The 17,838-nt window shown below is 48.5% G+C and overlaps 1 protein-coding gene across 4 annotated transcripts in view; it reads left to right on the forward strand.

Moving 5' to 3' along the window:
• The window catches only part of lov (jim lovell), a 124,924-nt gene that overhangs the window by 93,567 nt on the left and 13,519 nt on the right, over positions 1-17,838 (forward strand). The window contains exon 1 of one of the 4 annotated variants that reach the window (XM_046622468.2): positions 7,414-7,478. The exons of the other annotated variants lie outside the window; for them this stretch is intronic. The gene's annotated coding sequence lies outside the window, so the exon portion shown is untranslated. Of the gene's footprint in view, positions 1-7,413; positions 7,479-17,838 lie in introns of those variants that run through there. 4 annotated transcript variants of the gene reach the window in all.

The raw sequence follows: 17,838 nt of genomic DNA on the forward strand, positions 1-17,838 counted from the left end.
TGATCATTTGAAGCTCGGCCTGCATCACGTAGCAGATGCATTTTTCTCAACGTCAATGTTGCCTGCGATCTGCCTCCGTTGATAAACAAATAACTAATCTACATGCCCGTGAGTCTAATTTGGCCATCTTAAGTATACGCTCCAAACATTAGAGCGTCGCCATGAATCAGTCCCGAGGGTAGATCGTGATTGTCGGTGACAAAAAGTTGAGGATGCTGCGGACGGTCTTTTCTTCGTATCGTACTCGTTCCAACTTCCTCGGCAACCAACCTTGAGAACGTTCCGAGCATCGCGATGAGTATGTTCCGAAGAAAAATACACTCTTGTGAACAATCAATCCTGTATCACGCATATTTCGTTCACTTATTTTCTATGCTCTTTAGTTTTGCCAAGCAGGAAGTATATCTATATTCGTGGTAAATATCCATAGGAGTCTTGGTATTCTGAAAACAGTGTCATTCCACTCTTAACAACGAGTTTGATAAAACGTGGCACGTTCGCAGCTGAGGAAACGTCGGTAAATATAAAAATAGCATCGAAGGGATGGGACGTTACGCAGGATTGTGGGAAGGGTTCCAAAGTCTGCGTGACCAAGTGTGCACATGGAGCATGAGGGCAGTCCAGAATGGAAGAAAACAGCGCAACTTATCAAAACCTCCCACTTTTCTAGCAATTATATGGATCTAGGTTTCTAATCGGTTTCACGATGTAGATTTCTGTCGTGTGACAATTATAAAGCCCGCATTGAGACGCTGCTGGACCTCGTCAAGGAAGTCGACCGGTGGACGAAATTTTGCAATGCTCCTAATTTCGACGTTACGATGACATCGATGCTGTGATCTTTGACCGTGTTCAATTTCCAGCCCTGAAACTGCTCGCTAAAATACTCGCATATTGTACCCAGTCGATGAAGTGTGCCATCGAAAAATGATTTTTCCTGGCACGATATTGTTGTTGAAAAATTAAACTTCCCAAGCAGTATCGAACCGAGTCATCGCCAGTGTGTGTCTCTCCGAGTGTAAGTGTTACATGTATTCACCGGTGCGTTCTCAACGGGAACGGACTTGAGCGGGTTGTTCACAAAGCGTGACGCGCTGTGTAAGGCAGGATAATCGTAATCAACGTACACGCGTGAACCACTTGTAAAAATAATTGGCCATACACGGAGGTGCGAGGCGAGTGAGCGTGCTATCCGTGTGTCCCTGTGACGTTGGAGATGAGCCAGAGTGGTTTTTTGTTTTCCTCCAACTCCACATGGACATGCATTCCCAATCGCTGAGACACATCTCATTAGGAGATACCTTAGCTCGGGCAAGAGACGCTGTGAGCTTGGAAGGACATTGGTCGTCGGCATCTAATCCGATGCTAATTCAAGATTAATGGTTCAATCCATGGTCGGATCTATCGCTGCAGTGAGAGTTTTTCGCCGATTGAGAACGAGGAGGGTGGGAAGTCGGACGATGCCGCGGGTGGGGATTTCCGTCGGGGGAGAGACGCGAGCTTGGTGACCCGCTCGAAATGTAGAGGCAAGCGGAGGTCGTGGAATCGGAGCGGGAAATGACGGGAACCCGAAATCTGGGCCTCGCTATCGCCAGGGGGGCGAGAGGAGGGTTTGTAAAACGGGACACTCGCCCCCGGCCGAGGGTTCTTCTTCTTCGTCTTCTTCTTCTTCTTCTTCTTCTTCTTCTTCTTCTTCTTCTTCTTCTTCTTCTTCTTCTTCTTCTTCTTCTTCGTATAGCCTCCTTCCACTCCTTCGCTTCGATGCGAAGCGCGCGGCGGGTGAACGCCGGCGAAATATTCGTAAGAATTAAAGCTTCTGGAATTAACATTCCTCGGAGCCGGGGTGGTGGATACGTGCGTGGGGCTCCCTCGGCGGCGAAACAACGGGAGCATTACCCCGCCGCCCCTGTTACGCTCCCATTCCCGTTCCCGTTCCCGGTCCAAACCACCTCACGACGTCGCCTCCCAACGCCGCCCGCCCCGTACCCTCGACGATGGTCCCCGACGACGGCCCCCGACCACCGCGATCCCACCCCAACGAATCCCCCGCCTTCTTTTGCTATACACGACGACGCTTCGCGGCGGTAGGGGAGGTTTGGAGGGGTGGCTGTCTTATTCTTTCCACTCATTAAGGTGGATCGATGTGGCTGTGGATGCGGGGCTCGCCGAGAAGGGTGCGGGGGCGACGAGGGGTGGAAGGGGCCGACGCTGCCGTCGCTGCACGACATGTCACGTATAGCCGGCTGCAGCCCTCCGCCGACTCTGCATTAGAACATCGCTAATAGAGGTACACGCCAAGGTACAGTGAAAAACGCGATCAGCGCGCATGTTCGGGGTGTCGATATCGCCGATCGCATCCTGGCCCGATTGCTCGTCTCGGTTTTACGCAACACGCGTTCCATCAGATTCTGCGGAGAACCCGATATTAACGAAACTCGATCTCTCGTACGTCGGACGACGCCGGTTTTCGAAATCCAGTAATTCTTGATTATGATCGAGGGGCGCGCACGCGGTTTACCGACCCCGCGGACTCCCCTCCGCCCCCAGGTCCGAGTTACGGATATTTTATCGCTCGCTCGCGAGGGAGGGAGGAGGGTGGAACGACGAATTTACGTTGGGTTTGACAGGAGCCACGTGCGCGGCCACGTGGTCTGACCGTCCCGACGCCGACGCTCACCCCACCCACGAGTCGCGCGCCGCGCACCAGCTGACCACGCGATGGACCACCACCCCCACCCTCGGCCAATAAAATCTCCCGGCAGGCGAGAGATGCGTTTCTTTTGTGTGCTGACCACGTGGCCGACCGTGAGTCGAGTCGGCCGTACGCCGCGCGGGTCTACCTCTGCACCCCCGAAAAGCCGTGCATTTCCAACCCCCGCCCCTGCCGCCTCCTCGCCTCGTCAGCTGCGTACGTTCGTGAGAGCGCGTGATTCCGCTTTCGATCTCCCCCGATTAGTTAATTGACCGCGCGAGCCGTGGAGACGACCAAAATATTACCTCTGGGACTCCTTAATCGTACCTAAATTATCGTTTATCATTATACCAAAGAGCGAAACGGAGGGGGAATCGGAGGACACGACGCGGCCCCTCATCGTCCGCAGACGCGAGTCAGCTCGTTTCGTGCAAGCCGCAGGTGACTCGGATAGCGGACAATTTTCGTGCCAACCTGTCGCGCGGACTACCGACCTCCGTCACCTTTACGCTGGATCGCCGCCTTTCACGCGAACTCTTTTGCACTTTGGATGTGTCATATGTGGGGGGATGTATCGCGTACATATGGTGCACATCGATATACTTCCGCGGGTAGACGTATGTACGTGTATAAGAACCACGCCCTCGGGCGAGACCCCCATCACCCCCTTCCCTGTTACCCCCCTCATCCCCTAATGACGTAAGCAAAGCAAAACAAAGAAAGCTTTATACACCGTCGTTCCCTGCTTCCTACTGTCTTTCTCTTCCTCGCGATTCGCGGGGTGGCTCTCTTTTCCACTCTCTACCCAACTCTCTTTATCTCGGGTCCCTTGGCCCCTCGGTTTTCTCGATCCTTCTCACTCTCGGGTATAACACGGCTCACCCTCACATGCGCGCAAATGAAATCGATTAAAATGCTGGGCGCAACTTCTAGGCAGAGAGCGCTTTCTCTACCCCTCTCGCCACCGGCGCGGCGGGCCACCCCATCTCTCACTCCCCGCCTCCGCCCCCTCGGCAAACCCCACCACCCCCACCCCCGCCATCCGTACCTTCGTAAGAAACGGAGAAAACCCTTACGTGTGTTTTCGAGGCGCCCACCCCCCGCGCTTGTGTGAGTCCGTGTGTCTTTGCCCGTCCTCCTCCGTCCCCTCGCCTCTTCCTAACACCCGGACACACACTTAGCGTACATGCGCATACACGCGCATACGTATACACGTTTCGGGGCGTGTGTGCGAGTTCGTGTGATTGCCGCGCCAGCGCCGTGTGTTTGCATCCTGCACGTATCCCGTCTCTCCGCGTATGCGTCAATCGTCCCCGCACGGCACGATCGGAGCTGCCGCTTCCCTTAGGTGTATGTATAAACGCCGGTTCTATGTATTTACGTACGTAGGTGTGTACGATATCCGAGAGTTAGGATATCCCGTCGACGCTGCTTTACTCGTATCTTGTACCTACCTACGTACCTACATGTACACGTCACATGCGTGCCGCTGATTGCAAAAAACTTCTCTTATACATGTATATCCGCTCGACTGTACGTGCCCTGTGCGAGTTGTACCCGATATTTGGCAAATTTGAAACGAAAATAATACGCCTTTTCGATCTGATCGATCAGCGATCGTCACCATTATTTTTCTCAATTTTCATCGTCGCTCGCTCGTTTTAAATGTAATTTTCCGCGAGATTAGGCCTGTGTGTATAATTTATATACACAAATGTGTGCGCACGTGGCGGCGCTGCATGTGTCGCGTGCTTTTGTGCACCTCCGCATCGTGTCTGCCGTATCTGCGCCCGCAAAGCCCCCTGCACCCCCGCGACCCTCCCCGAAGGGGTATAAGACTCATTTGTCTTTCGTGCATGGGTTACGCTTATGCCGTATGCATATCGTGGATCGGGTCTGGATAGTGTCTTATAACTGAGCACAGCACTATGGTTTGAAACATTTAAAAATACCTGGAACCGTCCTTTGGTTTGTATGAATAAGAAAAAAAATAATTGAGTATGAATTATTTTTTCACGGATCCTTTCGTTTTTTGGAACAGCACTATTTAACAAATACGTGTGCATAATAATGTGCGATGAAAGCGAGACTTACGCAAATGTATAAGCACAAATCGTATATTCGGGAAATGCTCGAGTTGATACCCTCCCCCCACCCCCCCCCCCCCCCCCCCCCCTTCCGCCCGATCCTCTGCCGCCCCTGCTTTTGACTTAGCGGATTCACCAGCTCCGCCTTAATGCTTCCCCCGGTTATTATTATAATTAAGAAACATTTTTTCTCTTCCTTTTACCGTTTCATGCACTCTATTTTTTTTGCTTTTCAGCATTTAATTTTTTTCTTCCCCCTTTATCGGTTACATTTCAATGCTTTTTCGTACCCATTCGTGAGCTTTGAACGATGTATTCGATTGACCGCGTTCATGGTCGTAAATATAATAATCATACCAATGCAATCTTATCCTATTTGTGTAATGAATTCAACCGCAACGGCATATCAAAGACAATAATTGAACAATGCATAAATATTGAAAACTGCGTGTGGATAGACTGCATAGCGCGACAAACTGTTTGCGTACTTTTTAACGGTTCAGCAGCGAAGTGGTGGGTTGATGCGAAACTAAAAGTCACGTTAGCACGACGTTGTGATAAGTGTTAGGAGACGCTGACACATCCTAGAGTATACCATGCGCCAGCGCTACGGGAGCAAAAGTTGAGATACAAGTTCAGTTGTAGATGGAGAAAAAGGGGTAAAAAAAAACAAACAAAAAAAAACCAATCCCGCAGTTGTATACGCGGTACAAAGAATTTTCACGGAAAGAAAATACCAGCGGTCAATTGATTTACTGGAATACGTAATCAAGCTTCAATTTCTTAGACTATTTTACTGGATATGCGGGTGCGATGAAATATACGCGTGTGCGGCAATATCGCATTGTTTCTACGCGCTCTCTCGTAGCTGAGATTGATAGTTGAAGCATCATCGTGACGTATAATCAAAGCTTTACATTGGCGCGACTCATGTAGGTATGAGGATTCGCTTTTGCTCGATGGCAATATCCCGGATCGATATAATCATTGATCGCTTGTCTGGCGAGCGTGATTCTGGATTTCGAAAAGCCGTCGAACCAGCGAAAGAAAATAAACGTACAAAATAATGATTACCATGCATTCGTTCTTGCAAATCTTTTTCAACGACGATTCGTCGTACGACCTTTTCAATATTAGGTGTACCGATATTTTCTCGTAAGGATGTACATCTTACGAAATGAAGTCTGAAACGATGTTTCTTTCCCGTAACAATTACAACTCTCATACCAGGTCACGTTATGATATATACATGGTATGAACGAACGTACGTGTAAATATCGAAGTGAACAAGAATCCGTTGTCGCAGAAATTTTTTGTTGAAAATTTAGTCGTCACATTTTTTCCAATATTTTTTTTTTTTCGAAAAATTACGCGGTTCGGTAAGAGAAATTAGAAATACTTTATACGTTGCACTCGTACGGTTTTCGGCTGATCCGAAGCGATGTAGACACACGTATTTCCCCGGTTATCCGCCTCCTCCTTCTCTTCTTCTTCATCTTCTTCCTCCGTCCTCTTCCTTTTTCCATCACCCCGGACTTTCCTCCGAACCCTCTCTTCGGCGTCACCCTCACCCTCGTCCTCGCCCTTGTCCTACTCCCTCTCGACCGGCTCGGTTATCCCCGTCTTCGTCCCACCCTCGCTGCTCCATACGCAGCATCGCCAGACGCACGCACGGACGCACACGGGCGCACACACGCACACGCGTCCCCCTTCCTCTGGGGCAAGGGAGCTAAGACGCGGCCCGGCTCCCAAGTAATTATAAAACGCAATCAATACTTTACATATTTTTCACGCAGCGACGAGGGTGAGTCCGTTGGAATACCAACGCCCCGGTTCTAACGTCGCATGTGTATACAGTTCGTTTCATCTCCCGCGTTACCGCGCTTCGCGCCCTTGCACATTTTTTTCCAACCCCTCGACGTTGGGAAGGGGGGGGGGGGGGGGGGGGGGGGGGGGTTGAATTATCAAAGAACGACTTCTCGTAAATGAAAAATTATAACTCGATGGGTGTGCAACGCGGGTATAGACAGTCTTCGTAGTACACTTCGAAGGTACAGGTAGCCGGAGAAAATGACGTGGCATTATTTACACGATGTCATTCTCGTACATGGCATAACACTGAGTTGTAAACCGTGGTTTGTATAATTATACCTGCTCGGCAACACTTGTATGGGAGGCCTAATTGCCTCGATAGGAAGCATTGATCAGCATTAATTGGCCGGGTTTATTATGCATTATTCATCGACAATCGGGATCTCGCGACTTGTTTTTTTTTTTCATTCTTACACGAAGAAGCTAAATTGATACGAGACTGAAAATTAGAATAATTTGCTGTAACTATGCGCTCTAACGGCAAGCTGTCGATCCGTTCACCAGCGCGTTTGACCGCTCAAGATTTTGTCGTGTCTCAAATATTCCCACCTTATCACTCTATCTTCTTCCTTCACGTCTGTTTCCCTCGACTTTGCAGCAAGCCGATCACCGGCCAATACTTGGCACGATTATAATTAATCGGAAACTGTGAACCGCGTAATCGCAAGAGCGGTAAAGAAACTTTATGCGACCGGAGAGTAGAAGAAACGTTGCCTGAAAGCAAACGCTGAGAACGGTGGATGCCGAGAATGTGATAAAAAAGGAAAAAAAGCGGAAGGAAGGAAGGAATAAGAGGGTGGACCACACACGTATAAACGTTGTACAAGGTGAGCGTATGATGTATTTCGAAGTCCTCCCTGTCTCTTTCTCTCTCTGTCTCTCTCCCGCGAGCAATCGAGTTTGAAAAGGCGTGTACAAAGGCTGTGCACGCATCCCCTTGATTAATGGGTGATTGCCACCCCCGGGGCCCGGGTGGTGGGTGGGGTTGGGGGTGTTCCTCCGGCCCCGCCGCCCCCCTCGCGCGCGAGAAAGTAAGTAGTGAGTGAGCGGCGTTCAAGGGTTGGGGCGACGTCGGCCGGGAGCCGAGTTCAGGAAGGGGGGCGGCCAGATTTTAACGATTCCTCTGCCGCGGAGTCTTAAGAGAAAGAATGGCGGGGATGGGGAAATGAGCGGGGTGAGGCGGAAGGCGAGCGAGCGAGCGAGAGGAGGCGACGCCGGGGCCGCGGAGAGCGCGAGAGGGCGAGAGGGGACGCGAAATGAAGAAATTCTATCTACATTTCCAACCCTTCATGCAGCGTCTTACCACCCCTCGCCCCCAGCCACCCACTCGCCAACCTCCCTCGACCGCCCGCGACTCCTTTTCTCTTTCTTCGGCTCCTCTTCTCATTCCTTCGCGGCCCCGCGTTTCCTCCTTCTCTCTTTTCCCGCCTCTCTTCAAACCCCCGCCCCCGGCCCCTCCGGCCGCCAGCAGCCACCCTTCTGAGACAATAAGACCCCCAACCCCTGCACGCAGGCTTGAAGCTCACGGAGCACAGCACCAGCACTTCTTTCCCTTTTCTTAAATACAAAAGCGAAAATTTTGCTTATTAGAATATTCCAGAGCCCGCCGAGCGGGACCTACGCGACGGACTCTCCTTGTCCTCGGTCTCGTCCTCTCGTCACCGGTGAACGTCTAGCCGTTCCTTCCTACGGCCATTACTATGATTGTGTGGCGCTATTCTAATTGTTGTTGTTGTTGTTGTTTTGTTATTATTATTACTCCGATACAACGAAGGAGACCAAGAGTAGCCCGGGACAATGTGTATACCACGCGTCAAGCCGTCGCGTTTTTCACGTCTCGTGTTCGTCTCAATCACATCTATTCGCACAATAATAATGCGTCTTTTTTATTTCACGCGTACGGCGAACGGTGATACTGTAATATTCCAACGAAGTTTGCTGGACGGGCTCCTATACTGAGCTAATTCATGGGTGGGGTAGGTATCGAGTTTCTTCTAAATCGGTCGGGGCTCTTGGGAGCGGAACGTTGGAGGAATGCGTTTTTAAAAAGCTCTGTCAACCCGCCAATCCGTTTTTCCTGACTCGTACAAAAGCTTTCTGGCAGATACTCGACACTTTGCTCAAATTTTTTTCCAAAACTTGGGACGCGGGAAATTCAACCTTTTTCAAATTCCATAGACGGATGAAGCGTGCGCAGCTTTCCAAGATATGTATCTATCTTATACCTACACCTAGATCCTTGATCAGCTTGTAAGAATTTCTGAATTTATCGAAAGCTCAATAACGAGCCGGTGCAGCGTGACGAAAGAAATTGTATAAGCTTGTCGTAAAGGGACTTATATACGTGGCGAGGTTCTGCGCGGATCCGCGGGCGGTCGAAATTTGCGAATCGAAATGAATTTGTTGTTTTTATTATTTGCATCCTGACGTGATGTACAACGATGCATGAACGATGCAGGAGGGAGTTCGGGGGGAATGGGAATGAGAAGGGGAAGTGGAGAGAACAATTGATTCGTCGAAGTGGAACAGCCGGTAGCCAAGCCGAGGGGAAGAGACTTAGTCAACCCTGTCTTGCGCTTTTTCATATTCATCGCGTATCATTCGCATATTCCAATTCCCGTAATTTACCAAAATCTACAACATTTCTGAGGAGCTAATGGAATAATGGGGGGGCTGACTCGGAGCTCGCTCACCCCCGAAACCGCCACGTCAATTGCTTCCTCCGAGATTTTTTCTTCATCCATTTCTGAGTCCGGCCGCTCGAATCATACGAACAAATTTCCGCCCGTGTCTTCGCGGTATATATTTCCCGGATCCGCACGTACCTCCGCTCGAAATGAAAGGTCCGTGAAACAATAGACGAAAGTCCTCCCTAGTTGGTGAAAAAAGAGGGAAAAACTCCGAACGGCGCGCGGGAAAAAGAAACCCCGTCGCGTGAACACACGAGAGATTTCCCCACCTTTTTACCTGCAGCCTCGACCTTCCGATTGGTTGCCGACTCGTCACACTCACCTTGCACAATTTGTAAAACTGTGCAGTTTTCACTGAACCATACTTGTAATTCGTATCATATTCGAGTTTCGACCTATTGTCGTGAAAACTTGTTCTCGTTGCGAGCTCTTGATTTGAGTGAAGGAAAACTAAAAAGCAGTCCATGACGGCAACAGATATAATGATATTCCTGCTGGTAACTCTACGGTCGCCTGAATAACCTGAAGGATTGAACGGAAACTCAACTAGGAAAGTATATTTATTACGGTACTAAATTAAGGGACAGTCAACTTTCTTGGACACCAAGGAAGAGGGACGTGACAACACCGCGGAAGAAGGAAGAAGATGATTAAATTTTGATAATTACATTACTCGACTCATTGGACTCATCTTAACTAACTGATTCTACTGCGGCCAAGTTTATTCTATTTTTACGTTCAAATTACCACGAAGATTTCCCAGCCCTTTCCCACTTTCCCAGTAGCTGAATCGCAGTAGCTGATTCTAATCCTCGTGGATCATGAAAGTAAAAAAAAGTTCGCTTACAATGGAACTTGCACATCTGGTTGACAGTGGTGATAACAGTGTTCGGTCAGTCGATCTAACAATAAGGTCAGTTACTTTTTAACGGAACATCATCGTATCAAAGGGTCGACATCGGGAACAATGAAATCGGCTTACTCAATCCAGAAATGATTAATCGAGTCATAAATCGCATGGTCGAAAGTGGAAAGTTCAGCTAGAATAAAATCTAGATAGGCAAATCTACAGAGAAGTGCAACGAGAGGTTGAATATTGTGATGAGAATGAAAAAGGATTTACAGATGGGCGGAAGTGATTGCGATATTTCAGGGAGATCAGACCCGGGTCCACGGAAGTGTCGGGATGTTCGTTGAGCCCCGAACCTCGATCGCCTCGCGCCCCCTTCCATCCAGTTTGGTTGGCCTCCTGCGGAGGAAGAAGACACTTCCGAGGGTAGGGGAGCCAGAAAGGGAAAGGGTTGCTGTCTTAAGTGTAAAAGATTATCAGAGGCAGCGGCAGTGGCAGCCCACTTCTTTCGCTGGGGGGGTCGGACGGGGTGGAAGGGCGGAAGGGCGGAAGGGTGCGGGGGGAGGGAGGGGGGGAGGTAGGGGGGAGGGGGGGCACGTAGCACGAAATGAGGGTTCCTGAGTTTTTGCCAGGCGATCAATAAAACTCTCTGTGCTCTGCTCTTATACTTGTCGTATAACGAAGTAGGCTGACTGGCGTAAGGGGTTCGCGGCGTTCCGGTGCGTGGCCCGGTGCGTGCATTAATTCCACCCCCTTCTCCACCCTCAACCCCCGCAAGGCGGAACCCTCGTTTCCTCTCCACATCTTCTTGCTTGCCTCGACTCATCAACGCGAAGCTGCGCGGCCCGTGGTGAGGGGGGGTGAAGGGGCTGGGGTCGGAGGAAGCGGAGAGGCGACGTGTTTTAAGAAAACGTGACGCGTTCCTTCCACGTTCTTCTTCGTCCTTCTTATTGCGCGCTCCGAGGTCCTCTCCCTCTCCCTCTCACCCACCCCCCCCCCCCGTCGCCCCTCTCACTCTCTCTCGCACTCTTTGTCTCATCCCTCCCTCGGGCACCCCTCTCGTCGAGCTCTCGATCACTCCGTCTCTCTTTTCTCACCCAACCCTCCCCCTCCCCCGCCCCCGCCTCCGCCCACTGTCCCTCTCGCACTCGTTCATCCCCGCGCTTACTTGCCTGCTTGCTTGCTTGCTTGCTTGCTTGCTTTACTTACGCAGGTACCCACATCTCCAGCCCGATCCATAATTATCGCCAACGATTCGCTGTCGCTGCCAACTTTCTTTTACCACCGGAGTTGTGTCTCTCACGTGCAGCTCGCAGGGTTCTTACGTTGCAGGACGCTTCACGTTTAAACGCTCGTTCGACGCCGTTTCCGCATTTAGAATTACGCAAGCCGAAGCGTTTCGAGGATGCTGGTTAATTGCACACAACAGCTCCAAGCTGTATCGATATTTCGGTCACCGTTTCAAATCGTCATCCACCTCTCTTGTCCTACGAGGGAAAAAGTCGTGCGCCGGAGGTCCTGGCCAGCTCGGCATAATTTCAGACGAGTCAAATGCTAATTCAATGATCGTTACCGACTATCCGCCGGTTATTCAACGATACGATTGCCCAACTATGTATAGGTTGGAATTATTGTAACGAGGTGTGCTCTATGACGACACCGAGTTCGCATCCACTTGAATTACGGCAATTATTATTCCTAACCAAACGGATGGATTACAAATTTTTAGTCGTAAAATATAGGAACTACTACAGATTCCGGGGAGTTTCGGATCACGCTGTTGCTGAGAATAAAAGAGAGTGAATTTGACCAAACAAGACGCATACTTATAGCTTCCACAAATTTAAGTTCTCTAACTAATTATCGTGCAGCGGATATAAACTATATACAAGTAAATTAATTTTGATTATGGCCTGCTTTTTTCCGATATCACAAGGTATAATATGTATATTGGAAAGTCGGGGTTGTTGGCAAAGTCTTACGCTGTATTTTTGCGTCAAACATTTGACTTTCCATCCCAATTTCATCTCAATTGGTTTCACATTTTTTTTTTCCTGAATCCATTCACACATCGAGCAGGTATAAAAAACTGTCTGTGATAGAAAATGAACACAATGTATATCCAAACTGAAAGAAGGAACATTAGGATCAAAGCGAGATATTTTGCAAAAACAAATATAATCAAAATTGTAAACCGAGATATCGCATCCTTTTTGGCAGGTTAATTCAACTTTATTTATCTAACAGAAAACTTCAAGTCTTGACACCACCGGCTCTTGACTTCTCCCAGACAAACTTTCTGGAAAGTAATCATTAACGAGGAAAAATTTGCACCGTGCAATTCGTTCGGTTCGCAATTTTTGAATATTCTAAACCGCCGGCTGAGAGTATTCAGGCCTCCCGAGTCGAGAGCAATTTTTCACTGTATCGAGAGAGCAGTCGGTCTGAAACGGACATTCACGTTCTACTGTATAGGTATAATATGTATACGATTTATTACCGCATGCGACGAGAAATAATTCCGAAGGCGAGAACGATAAGGAACGCGTGCTCCAGCCTCCGTAGAACGGTTTCTCGCACCTCTGCGGGCGCTGTATCGGCTCCGGGCATCTCATTAAGTCATCTCGTTGAGATAATTAAATAAGAAAACTTAGATCACGCCTTCGCGATAGGCGAATAGCCCCACGCCATGTCAGACTAGATCGACGCTTATAGCTATGAATACTCGGCATTAAAATCTTACCGTCTGTTACATCCCATCCGGCTAGGACCATCTGATCGTCGAGCAGTATATTTGCCAGTATTGGAATCGGAATCTCGCATGATTTTCTTTTTTTCATTCGAACGGTGACGTATCGTCTAAGACTCGCTGTATTTCACAACGGTAAATAGTTGTAAGTGATCTTGTTTTCGGAAGAAAAAAACAGAAATTTCTTCCCGATTATACGACCAGAGTAGGTATATATGACATATCAGGGCCTCATAAATTTCCTGTAAGAATACTTATATTGCGACGATTGCCGTGTAAATTTCCACCGTCGTGAAGAATTTATTTTACTGCATGCATTTGCCGATTCAGGTAGGACCTGGTGGGTCCTTGCATGACTCGACTACGGGGGGTTCATCAGAGTGAGAAAGCCACGTCAAGCGGCCCTCGGCATCCCTCGCTGATAGAGTCTGGTCATTTCTTCCGTGGTTCTTGCTGTACCTCGGAGAATAAGAAGAAGAAGAAGAACAAGAAGAAAGAAAAGGTAAAGAAAAGACGAAGAAAATAGGGGAAAGCTGCGGGAGTCGAATCCTGGGAAGAGATATCAGCCGGATCAGTTGCCACGGACAAATGCGGCCCGCCTACGGAACACGTCCGATCAAGCCTCAAGGTTTTCGTATATCGCCGGCACACACGCGGATGTCACGGCTGGCTATCCCGGCAGGGATAGTCCTGCAGGATGAACGGGACGAGCGAAGGACCGAGTGACGCGATCGTGGCCGGCCGTCAGTAATTGCCGGCCCACGCGGATTCTGTTCTGATCTGATTTCGTTTTATTTCTTCCCCCGGCTCTCAATCCACCGCCGACACCCCCCCCCCCCCCCCCCCCACCCCCTCTTCCTCCCGCTTCTTTTTGCCAGGATAAGCGGTAGAGGAAAGAAAGAACGGAAAAGAGTGATGGTGGGAGGGAAAGTGAGAGAAAGACAGAGAAGGAAAACTTTGCCAAGAATGGAAAAGATCGAGACGAGAGGACGCAGCGAGACTGACTTGATCTTCACCTCGTCCAGTGTCTATGACGTTCCTCCGTTCTGTGGGAATTGGAAACAACGCATCATCTGCAGATCAGCGATTCGGTCCGTTTCATCGGGAGAGGATGCAGCGGTTTCCGATCTCCGGAGCTTTGCCGCTACATTAGCTTTTCACATACCTTGCAGCGAACGATTTTTTATCACACGTGATTACGGTTTTGAGCGATATTTTTTTTTTTAACTGGCACACGCTATCAGCTGTATCCGATAATTTTCGAGGGACGTATTAGCCTTTTTTACTTATCAGGACCCAGGTAATTTTGCTCATGATTTATTAATTATGTGTGATCGTCGCTGTCAGGTGTCGCTGTCATATTATAAGCCGTGGTATAGGAGTCACCACAAATTCCTGAATAAGGAAATTTCGGGAAGTAGGGATTACAAAATTTCCAAATCGTTTCTTCGATTCGTTTAAAAATTCGTTGTATTGTCAATTTTATGATTTTCAGTTATTATTACATTCACGTTCAACGGCAACTGAACAAAAGTAACGAACATCTCGAAACTTGAATGGTATTGACATAATTGTTCAGGGAAATGAAATTGAAAAAAAACACACTAAAACAAAAATGAAACCGGAGACCGGAGTAAAAGTATGGAGATTGAAGTCAGCTGCGCGCTGATTTCCGCACGCATCAGATCGGCGCTCTTTGTTTCAAGGATACAGGTTCAACGCAAAGTCCGCTTTCTGGCGAGATCTCGCCGAGTATACGGGTTCCCAGGTCTTATATACTCGGTCGAAGGAAGCCCTTTTGGAGAAATGCAAATTTAGCGGGGACTAAATGAGAGCGTTCCTGACCGAAATCCGAAATCGCTCGTATTGAGATTCTGGGAATGGACGGCTGATGAGCGTCGGAACCGTAGGGCCGTGCCTAACGACGCTCTTAATTCGGTCTTACTTCGATAAGTAAATTACATATTTTCCCGACGTCTCAATCGTAAAAAGCCAGAACGGCGATTCCGGCCTCCGGCACACCTGGTGCACGTACATCAAACACGATTAGGAGTTCTTTGACGGTGGTTGATGCGAGTTCACACGACCAACGGAGGTGGATGCTGGGCCCCGTGGCACACAGAAGTGTAAGGAGGACTCCAGTTCCATCGCTTCCAGGTGACTCAGCACCGACCTAAGCGGCGTCGACCGCGTTGATGCCCCCCGCGGAGAACGATGCTAATTAATTCTCGACAGGGTTCCGCGGGGCCTCGCGGCGAGCCCCCGGAAAGTATCGAGGAGTCCTTCGGGATGATTGCATCCGGAGATGACGACTCGGGGACTCTCGAAGCCTCGTCGTTCCCTCGAATATCTCGGACTCCGCGAACGGTTGTTGCAGGCGGAAAGAACGAGTTCACTCGACTCCGCTTCGAGCAAGGGGTGAATTTTATTACGAAGAAAATTAATTGCGATTCGAATGATCGCGTTTTGGCGGATGCCGTAATCGGTGTATCGATGAAACCCTCGTTCCCGGTGCATTCATCCCGCGTGTTATATACCTTATTCGATCCGCAAAAACCGACTGAAACGACGCGATTTCCGCCAGTGGTCAAAGTGATCGCTCATCTGCGCAATATAACCGTAAAATTTTTAGTAAATTTATCGCGCTCCGTTATCCAGGCTCCGGTGATTAAACCGACAGCGTCACACCTCTGGCGGTGTTATAATTATACGTGTAATATTGTAATATAACGCGTGACTAATGCCAAAAGGGCGTACTACAGCAGTTAGATAGGGATCCATGTCAAAAGGGCGTATAAAAAAATTTTTTTTTGCCATTCGACTTAAAATCACTCGAAACGTAAAGATCTGCAAAAAAAAATTTTTCGATGTACTAACGCCAAAAGGGCGTATCTCAAGATATACGCCCTTTTGGCTTTAGGAAATTGCCGGCCTAAAGCCAAAAGGGCGTATAAAAAAAATCAAGATTTTTCAAAATTTTGAATAAAAATTGCATATTATTGAGTAAGGAATAAATTAGAAATTATTATCAAAAAGAAAATTACGCGCGCACTTCAATTTCAGTTTATCGGAAAAAAAAAAGTTATTGAATAAGACAGTAACAGGCAATATTTAAATATTATAATTAAAAGACAATTAGTGTAAAAAAAATAATACGCCCTTTTGGCTTTATAACTTGAGATATACGCCCTTTTGGCTTTGAAAATTTTTTTTTCATTTTTAGGCTTAGAATATATTGACAAAACGATTGGCACAAAAAAAAAAATTATACGCCCTTTTGGTTTTGAAAAGCCAAAAGGGCGTACAATTTTTATACGCCCTTTTGGCATTAGTCACGCGATAAGGTATATTATTCAGGTACAACCTGAACTGCTGCAGATCATTGCCAGAGGGAAATCACCCCGAAGTGTCGATCGATTTCTAACGCGGTTTGAGGATTAAACTTGTTCGACCTCCTCACCCGCGGCACTCTTTGAGCCAATAATTTTCATCGCCCTATAAAAATCGACCCGCGTTGTGTTTCACCGTCCACCGACTGTGTCGCCTACAAGATATACCTACGCACAATTTTTTACCTCTCAGTCTTTCTTTCGCGCAAGGCTTAACTCGGTTTCGAAAGATCATCACCGACACCGAAAGTTCGTGTTTAAGGATTTCAGGTAAAAAGTGCGTCGCCTGTTCTCACATACCGACCCGAGTTACGCACGCACGTGGAAATGGACGGTATAGCTAACCCTCTCCCTCTCTCTCGCTCCCACACTCCACCCTCTCTCTTCCTCTCGGTTTGCTTCGCTCTCCCAACGGGGGTTCGTCGGGTTCTACCCTCCGCATTCGCCTATCGTAATTAATTCCTTCGCTACGCCAAAGGACTTTCAAGGAGTTGGCAGTGCTGACCGAACAAATACACCGCGTGACCCATGCACGAGCAGGATATTATACCTGTATGTACACCTACGTGCAGGCAGGCACCCCGCTGGGGCTAACTGTACGGGCACGCATACCTACCTGGGCGATATTCCCGAAACTTGCCAAAGGAAGACAAAACTACGGAAAGACGATGTATTGTTCGCAGGGCGAGCCGACCCCCACCTCGCACAAATTACACCGACGTCAAGGTTTCCTCCCCTGCAAAAGTAACCATACGTTTATACCCACAGCTCGCTCAGGTATAAATTAAAATTCGGGACACTCTGAGCTCGTAAAATTTCTATGTATGTACTTCTTCTTTAAGTGACCCTCTGACTGCAGGTATGCGCTGTACTTGTGTTTCACATGTTCCGTTGTGCAGGCTACACATTCAACAGGGGTATGCTATACAATTTTACAACATTTGCGCTGCTTGGAATTTTGTAAGTTGAGGATCGCGTCACTCGTTTGACGAGGGATGTGTTGGAAAGGCGATTTGCACCGAGCGTACGGTCTCTAAGACAAGAATTCCGAAATACTGTACGGTCTTCGCGACCATCCGGTCCTTACATTTGCTACCCAAGACAGCTACTGCGGCTCAACTATTTCTTTTTTGTTCATTTCGAGCCGGGGACCCTTTTCCTTCCTTTTCAGTTTCTCTTTTGGCGGTGCTGGGGCTCCTCTTCCTTCGCCTAATGGGCGCCAGCGTCGCAGTTCCCGGATCGGTAATTGGTCAGAAGTTTAGTTGAAATCGTGCGGTGTATAGGTATATCGGAGTGAAGATTCTGACACAACGAAAAGATTTGCCTCCCTTATTTGAATATCATATCTGTTAGAAGATCGGCGGGTGAAACTAAGTTGTTTATCGAATGTTAAGAGTTGTACGCAGGTGAACTTGAAGGAAAAACCTCACAGTCGCGTTAGCAAACGGAGATGTAGTATGAAAGAAGGCAGGATCCTCGAAGCAACGGCGTCGCGACGCTCGGTGGTTC

This window comes from Neodiprion pinetum, chromosome 1 (assembly GCF_021155775.2).
Source record: "Neodiprion pinetum isolate iyNeoPine1 chromosome 1, iyNeoPine1.2, whole genome shotgun sequence".
NCBI lineage: Eukaryota > Metazoa > Arthropoda > Insecta > Hymenoptera > Diprionidae > Neodiprion > Neodiprion pinetum.